We start from the raw sequence: 8,494 nt of genomic DNA, 5'->3' as shown, positions 1-8,494 counted from the left end.
TCAATTTGAATGAGGGTTCTCAAATGCTTCAACCCCCTTTTTTGCCCACTTTTCAGAGGTAGGGGAGAAAAGATGGTAAATAAGACAAGGGGATGTGGACCTGTTTAGAAATAGTTTGGGGGTGATTCCAATCTCTGTTTCCAGCATACCAGCCATGCTTCAGTAGTTTCTGGATACCATCAGTCCAGTCCAAGGAGTGTCACCAAACAGGAAGCAGCAGTAGTGGCATGATCCAGCAGAATCCTCCACCAAATCGGCATGACTCAGTGGGAGCAGCCAAAACCAGCCAGAGATCCAGAAATTCTCTGCTGTGCCTCTCGAAACAAAGTGAAGATCAGCAAAGATGAGAGACCAACCAAGTGTTGCACAGCTAGAAATGCAAGTGCCTCATTTCTGTCTGTTGGACATTACTTATACTCTCTTCAAACATCACACGTCTTCTCACGGACAGCAAAACATCACAAGTCTGCATTACATGATGCAACCAGAAATTTTCACTTCATTGCCTCCCCACCAATGCTCTTTCCTTAGATGTCTCTAAACCATCCTTCTCCACCCTTTTTCTACTCTATCTACATCTTAGAGATGTAAGAAAGTCAGGAGCAAAGTGAGTTGACCCTGCAAACAGTGTTAGACCAATGCAAGAATGATTGTTACTTGCAGAAAGACCCAGGACAGCTAAGGAGACAGGCTAAGCATTCAAGAACCATGGTACCCTCTACTAAGGACTGCCCAAAAAGAGAAGCCCCCCAGCAATGCTTAAATGACCCCTTTCTCCCCAGTCTCCAGAGGCAACATCTTTCTTCCAGAACTGCAGCATTCATTTTACACATCCTAATCTTTATCTGACTTGAATCACAAATTTGGATCACATGGACACTACACCTCAGTAGAGGCAGAATAAAGGAGGACAGGGGGTAAAAGTGGGTAAAGATCTCACATCTCTAGTGTTTGCTCAAAGCACTGTTCCAGAGGAAACCTGGGCAGCAGAGTGATCCTTTCCTCTGCTTCAGCAGAGAAAGAGAGGACACAGCTTGAAATGAGGAGATGAAGGGAAAGATGCTAAAGAAGGGAAAGAGGACTTAGTGGCAGCTAAATGCCTCTGCATTTGCCTTTTGAAAGTCTAAAAGGTCAGCAGACAATTTGTTTGTTCATGAACTCATTCATTCAAGGATCATTGATGGGAGCTGCATATTTTCAGTCCTAATCTTTTAACTGTGAACCATACGAAGCAATAAAACAGACCTGGACTTTATTGTTCACTTATTAGAGTTTCTCCCTCACTTGACTCTAGAAATCTAAGTTCAGATTCTATCTCCATATGACTTTGAATAAGTCACCAAGTCTCTAAATTGTGAGACTTCCCCTTACAAGAGAGATGGTTAACTAATTCTGCCAGACCATAGAAGAGTCAGAAACCAGTTTGAAAGCAAAGCCATTGGGCTACATGAGGAATAAACAGAGCAACCATGCCTGATCAGAGGGGTTGGAAAGAGAAAAGTGATATGACACGGTTATGTCCCCAGGAGGCCCCTCCCCCTGGAACTCTTGACTGGCTAATTCACAGTTTCCAAGGCAACATTCACAGTAACTTGCAAAAAGGGCAACTCCTATTACTGAAGGTTGTAGTGAAATGGGCAGATGTCTGTGATGTGACAAATTATCAGAAAATACAGCATCGCACAGACCTGAACTTAAACACTAACTTGTGAACACACATGAGCTCATGAACATCTTAGTACTTCAGAAATCATTTAATTAATACGTGGGAGGTATTAGGACAAAAGAAACAATGGGAGGAAAAGTTAAGGGGTAAAAGAGTTTCGCTGATGTCAGAAAAACAACTTCAATAATTAGCCTGATGCACATCAGATTCTAGTGAAATGTGGTCACAATTTGAACGTTATTTACCCTTTATGGAAGTTGTTTTACTGTCATTATATAGCTGTTCTGTGAGAGATAATTAAGCAAAGCCCCTTTAAATGAGGTACTCAAAGGGATACCATTGTTTTGCCAATAATGTGCTATGTAAATGCAAATTATCAAAATCCCTATTATAGGGAAAACTATTTTAATCATTTCTTATTAGACCAGCATGCAAATATTTTCATAGTGCTCTGATTCATAGAGCACTTTTCTCCCTAAAAGATCAACATGCCTCGCCATGCATTATTTTCCCTAAGATGCTGCCACAACTCGCAGCTCAAAACAGGTGCTCAAGGCTCCTCGGCTGAATGAAATAAGGAGGTGGCATTTCCACAGAGCTCACACACACCAGCAGACTTCTGCTGGAAGAGCTGCAGAAGTGTGGGCTGGCCATGAACTAGAAGAGGTCAAGGCATCTGGGGGAGCACAGAGGAATTCACATGACTTGGCAGAGATGGAGAAGACCAAGGGCCTCGTGTGTGAGTGAAGTGGGGAACCGCCAGCACCTAGACATCTATTCTTCTAAACACTGGGGAATGAAACTGAGGAAGGAAAAAAAAGAAATTATGAGAAAATTTACTTGTAATTGCTGAACTTAATGTTCTGAAGAAATAACCCCAACGGAGCTATAATCTGCACACGTTGTGTCGGAGAAGCCAATAAAAATGTAATCCCAGGAGAGCTGCATCTGCCTTCAACTGGCAGAGCCAGAGCCTCATCAGTGGTGTGAACATAGCCACCCACATTTGAGTTTCCCCAGGAACCTGGCCAATAGGCAAAGCTCATCTTAGAGGTCACACATGTACTTAAAACTGCAGAGCCCATTTTTAGAGACATATTATTAACACCTTGTGAAACTAGCAGACTATGGGATAGGCTGGAACATGTAAGTTTAAAGAACAGAAAAACAAAATGGAATGGATGTCCCCATGCGCTCATATTTTCTGAGAAGAGATAAACCCCATTCTTGCCTATCTTAGGCAGTTAGCAATATTAAGAGTTCAGTTCATGTGCCTGTTCAGATGTCTGAAAAACCACTGCCACATATTCTTGCTAGTCTGAGTTTCCCTGGAATGTGTATACGACACCTTTAGCTATTATTGATTGTACATGGAAATACGGTGTTTTATGGAGTTATTACTATCAATTTTTCACATCATTAAAACACAAACCACTGCCCTGTCTGTGACAGTTGGCTGAACATGTGCTATGCCTGAGCAGGTCTGTGGGTTTCACAGAACACACAGCCATCCTGGCCCTAGTTGGGTGATAAAAGTGTCATATTTCTATCCTATTCCGATGACAGATAGAGAAAGCAGTAGTCTGGTTTCACAGAGCCACAAAGACAGTTACTTGATCACCCAGGAGATATCTGTACTCATAAAATCACCATCATAAAGGACACATGGTGACCTTTTCTAAGCCTGGAAGTTAGTCAGTTTCACACAATATTCTTTCCCATCCTCCCCATTAGCCTGAGGCAGGTGGGATTTCATGGTACAAAGTGACCAGATATGGAGATCTCAGGGCCACTATTCTGATAAAATAATAAGAATAATAAACCTAGAAAGTTGAAATACAAACCACCAAGCCAACTTCTGGGGGCCTCTAGACGTCTTTCTTATATTTTTACCATTGAGAGCAAAATAGCAAATAATATTAAACTGAAAATAATTTTATTTAAAAATATTTATAAAAAATGATTGATGTAGGCATTGTTTGAAACTATGTTGCATATCCTATTAGTGGTTTCCAAAAGTCCTGAGAGATTGACATCTGTTACTTTGTCAATAAACTGACCCTAGAAATAGCCCTACCCTCTCCATACACACAGGAAGACCTGGAAATTGGAACAGGTCACTTCAGACTCCATACATATGCGTTTATGTCCAGCCATTTCTCTTTTGCTCCACCATCTCTTTATTCAGTTTCAAATTTTGACTTGACTTGGGACCCAGTTTCTTCTCATTTTTGCTGTGTGTGTGTGTGGGGGGGGTGTTTAGACTCCTTGTGATTTGAGACAAGGTCTCTTTATTGAACCCAAAGCTCAGTCATACACTAGTCTAATCAGCTCCGGATCCTCTCTGCCTTTGACCGCCCTGGTTATACAGTGTTACCATGGGTTCTTGGGATAGAAATTTCAGTTCTCACAGGTGTAAGGCCAGAGAGAGCCTTCACTCCAGCACATGCTCCAGCTTCTGAAGTTGTTGGTAGCAAGCCTAGACAGGGCCCATAACAAAACAGTGAGGTTACATGAAAATAATAATAATAGCAACAGTAAAAGGCTTCTGACCAAAAAATCAATTCAAAATCAAAGGTATAAGGAATCTGCGATGTCTCTCAGGTGCTTGTTCATGCTGCAACCCGGGCACGATGTGACAGTGCCCCTTGCATGGCACTGTTCTTCAAAATATCATCAAATGGTGGCTTAACAGCCACAGCTCTGAGTCCAGACTCTTATGTGATTCCAGAACAGTATATATAAAAGCATATTGATATGTTTTTGCTGTATGTACAAAGTTGTCTGCTCTTATAGAAATGTATCGGATGAATCACCAGAAACAGACTTAATACTTCAATAACAACCTCAGTATGTATCAAATCAGTGTACCTACGGATTATACTGTGCTGTGGAAATTAAGTTTTACTATTTTCCTATGGTCATTTCTCACTGTGTATCAAATCAGCACATCTTTTGATTTTAATGTGTTGTCTGACTTCAAGAATTGCTCACTTAATTTTGAAAAGAATTATTAAATAAATTTTGAGCTGGTCTCAAGAAAGAATTTACAACAGTTTCTGAAATGACCCTAAACATTCTTCTGACATTTGTACTATATAATTATCCAAAATGGTATTCTTAAGATTGATGATTCTAAAATCAAAGTACAAATGGCTTTCAAACCATTAAGGGTGCTCTATAGCCTGTAGTCTCAGATATCTGGCCAAAATTTAGTTCTTGTTACAAAATAGTCACAATACTCTCAGTGTGCAAATTGTCTTGAATCTTTAATAAATGGTAAGGTTATATGTATACCAAAGAATTGTTTGAAAAACATTTCTTTGTGGTTGTTCTCAACAAATACTTGGCTTATATAACTACTTCAACCCCTCTGTGTCCAGGCCTGCACTTTTCTCATGTGACCAGAGCAGCTGAGGATAGTTTAAGAAGCCCCAACCTCGGTCACCTCTGGAGCTCCTGCCACAGGCTCCATTTGGTGATCTGGTGGCCAAGAGCAGCTGGTGGAAGCTCTTGCTGTATCCAAGATGCTCTTTCCTAACCTCACAGCAGAGAACAGCTTGGAGGAAGTAGAATATCCAGAGAAAACATTCTTTTTAATTGGACTGTACAGCATGTGAAGGTGACATTTATTTTGTTCTTCAGGACCTCAGTCAATGAAAATCCAGCAAGTCCTTAGTGTGAGAGCCCTTCTCCCCTCCGCAGGACTGTGAAACCTGGACGGGGTGCTCTCCTGTGGGGGCGTCAGTCATTGTGCTCTCAACTCCAAATTTCATGCCTGTTCTTACCCACTAAAGGCCGTGTTACAGAATAAGACCCTCATATGCAGACCCCAACACTCATGACCCCCAAGGGAAAACACAGGGGGCTTTGGCTCCTGCACATGTTAGAAAATGCACAGGGCAGAGATTTGACTCTAGCTTTGTAGTCCAGGACTGAGTCTCGGTTTTCTTATCCATAAAATGGAGAAAGCGTGGTATTATAAGTACTCAATAAAATATTGCACAGAACGGCATTTAAAGTCCCAGGCACATGCTCAGTAAGAAGAGCTATGACTGTTATTTATAGGCACTTGCTCTTGAGTTACAGGAAGTAGTTTCCAAGGCAGAGCTGCCCTGAGACAAAGCACTGCAGCCTCTGTAGGCACAGGCAGGTTATTTACTCAGCAACTAGAGCTTCCCTTAGAGCACAAGCTTTGATTGTTCTGAAGATTGATTTGCAGTAAACGGCGGCCATTTTCCCATCCACTCGCTCCATGTGGTAAATACGAAGATGTGGGAATCAACTTTCTCTTTCAATAAGTTCTCATTATCAGATTCTGAACTACAAATGAAGTTCTAAACAGTTAAAAAATGCAAGTTACAATAACAAAGCACCACATTCAGTGTTTTGCCATACTTCAGTAAATTCACTCTAAAGTATCCTGCAAGGCTAGGTTGGACTGTAGCCTTCTTGGGACTCTCAGAGTTGTAAGTCCAAGATGACAGCGTGATTGCTGGCTCAGCCCCCACCCATGTCTCACACCTTCTCCTGTCCTGGGTTCAGCTCTGTAACCTGCATCCCTGCACACAAAAATGCTCTACCTCAGTCTGTCCCATGCACACAGAAGTAAGGGTGTCTCAGCTTATTTATACAAGCCACACCCTAGGCTTAGAACCATCCCACAGCATGCCTCAGGCCTGTGTGCTCACACCAATGGCTTGGACCACTTTGTAAAAATAAACTCAGGTATAAAGTATGTGCAATTGATGGAACTGTGCTCTGGTCTATGAGGAAGATAGTTACAGGACCCCGAACACCTAGACAGACTATGAGAGGGTAAAAATGAGGGACCTTCAAAGTTTTGCAGAGGAAAAAAAAAGAAACACAAAATATTTGACACAGGATGGCAGAGGGTAAGTGGTGACCATGTTAATCGGTGGGCATGATGTTTTTATATAACTAATAATAATAATAATATATCTTTCCCTCCCTGCCTTTCGTTAAAGTCCTTGTGATCTCCAAAATAAGGGACATGCTTTATATTACATGAAATAACTTATGTTTGCAACCCCAATAGCTTTGAGGTGAGGGGGGCTGGTTGCCAAGGAAACTAACCTTATTACTAAATGGTCCTAACCTCCAGCAACAGAGACGGAACTAATCATCATTGGTGACCAATTAATTAATTATCTATGCTTCCATAAAATCCCAAAAGGAAAGGGCTGGAGGCTTGAGTTGCTTACCATATGGAAGAGCCTGAAGGAGGTGTAGGAAGTACAGGTCACAGCCTGAGACTAACAACTAATGTCTGAAATGTTAGCAGTGAACTTACAAAGCTGGACCCTTAATCTGTGAGTCCTCACTAACTCCATGCTAGTTAGCATCAGGGAGCTGGAAAATCACATAATATGGCGAAGCTAAACTTGCAGGGTAAAAAATGACGTCATAGATGAAAGCAGGAAGCCTGTTTGACTCGAGCCAATGAGCAAGTGTCTAGTTACCGAAAGGAAAAGATGAACGAGATGCAGAAGTGGGCCAGTGGTGTAGGTTCTACGGACCTGGTTTCTTACAGACACGGAGATGGTGATCTATAGTGTGTTTAATTTTAATGTAAGTTATCAGAACAATGGCACTGCCTCCCTTCGGCATCTTCAGGCAATTGAGAAATTCATTTTATGTTACTAAGAAACTGTGTAAGAGTCATGGGGCTCAAACAGTCATCTATTATCAGGTATCTCCAGGAAGCAATAATGTGTTTTCTCATGAGCTACAAGTTGTTAGTTGGAGAGACTTTGCTGTTTGAATTTGGAGTATGGTGAACATCGACCTTGGTGGGCTGGCTGGAGGGACCCAGAGCTTTACAAAAAAATCAGTTACCACAAGGTGTGCTGTGCTCACTCTCATATGGAAACCATACAAAGGCTACTGAGTCTGCTCTGAAGGAATCCAGCCTCAAATTCTAGACTGACTACTCCCAGAGGGAACCTGTGGTCAGCCCCGAAAGGAGCCCTCTTTACTCCTGTTTCCCTGATTGTAAGAAAAGGCAGCCAACTGTGCACAGACGCTGACCAGAGACTCAGTATTATGGAACTCAGTCATGATTCTGTCTTATGTCCACCATTTTATCTTCATCACTTTCTGAGATGTTTATTATTTTCACCTTTATTTGAAAAACAAACTAGGGGCCAAAGATGTGAAGTGCCTTGCCCAAGGTCTCTTGGCTAGTGAACATCAAGCTGCCTGCTTGCCAAGTTGGGATCTTTGTCCATTTCTTTTCTTTTGGGTTTTTATTTGTTTGGTTTGGTTTGTTTAGGTACATTTATTAAAGCTGTCACCAAGAATTCATGAGGCTTGCCACTTTCTGACACTGAGCTGTGCATTGAGTATCCATGGCATGCTTAGTCACAACAGTTGGTCACCACAGTGATCTGTGATGTCCCTGTAACACTCTTCCACAGACATGCCATTCTCTCGAGACCAGAGAGCCACTGTGTGGTAAATGTGGGCATAATCCAGATACCTGCTCTCTCCCTGCCACACAGAAGTGTCCCAACAAACCTGAGCAGTGTTCAAAGCACTTGGCAGCTCGTAACACACTGGCATTGTGATTCCCAGTGCTTCTGAGAGTTTCACGCTGCTTTTACAGATAGCAATGGGAAAAATGGGCGTCTGATAGGAGACGTAACTTCTAATAATGTGCTAATATGGTACTGAGGTTGACACAATCGGCTGTTTCAAAATACCTAATGTATGTTTCCAACTCAGGCAAAGGATAAATGTGTTACTCAGCTTCTTGTTAGCCTGAGAAATATTTGATGGGATTAAGATAAAAGGTTTCTTTGAGCT

This window comes from Micromys minutus, assembly GCF_963924665.1.
Source record: "Micromys minutus genome assembly, chromosome: 16".
Lineage (NCBI taxonomy): Eukaryota > Metazoa > Chordata > Mammalia > Rodentia > Muridae > Micromys > Micromys minutus.
The sequence above is the reverse complement of the archived record's forward strand: the minus strand, read 5'-3'. Positions refer to the sequence as shown.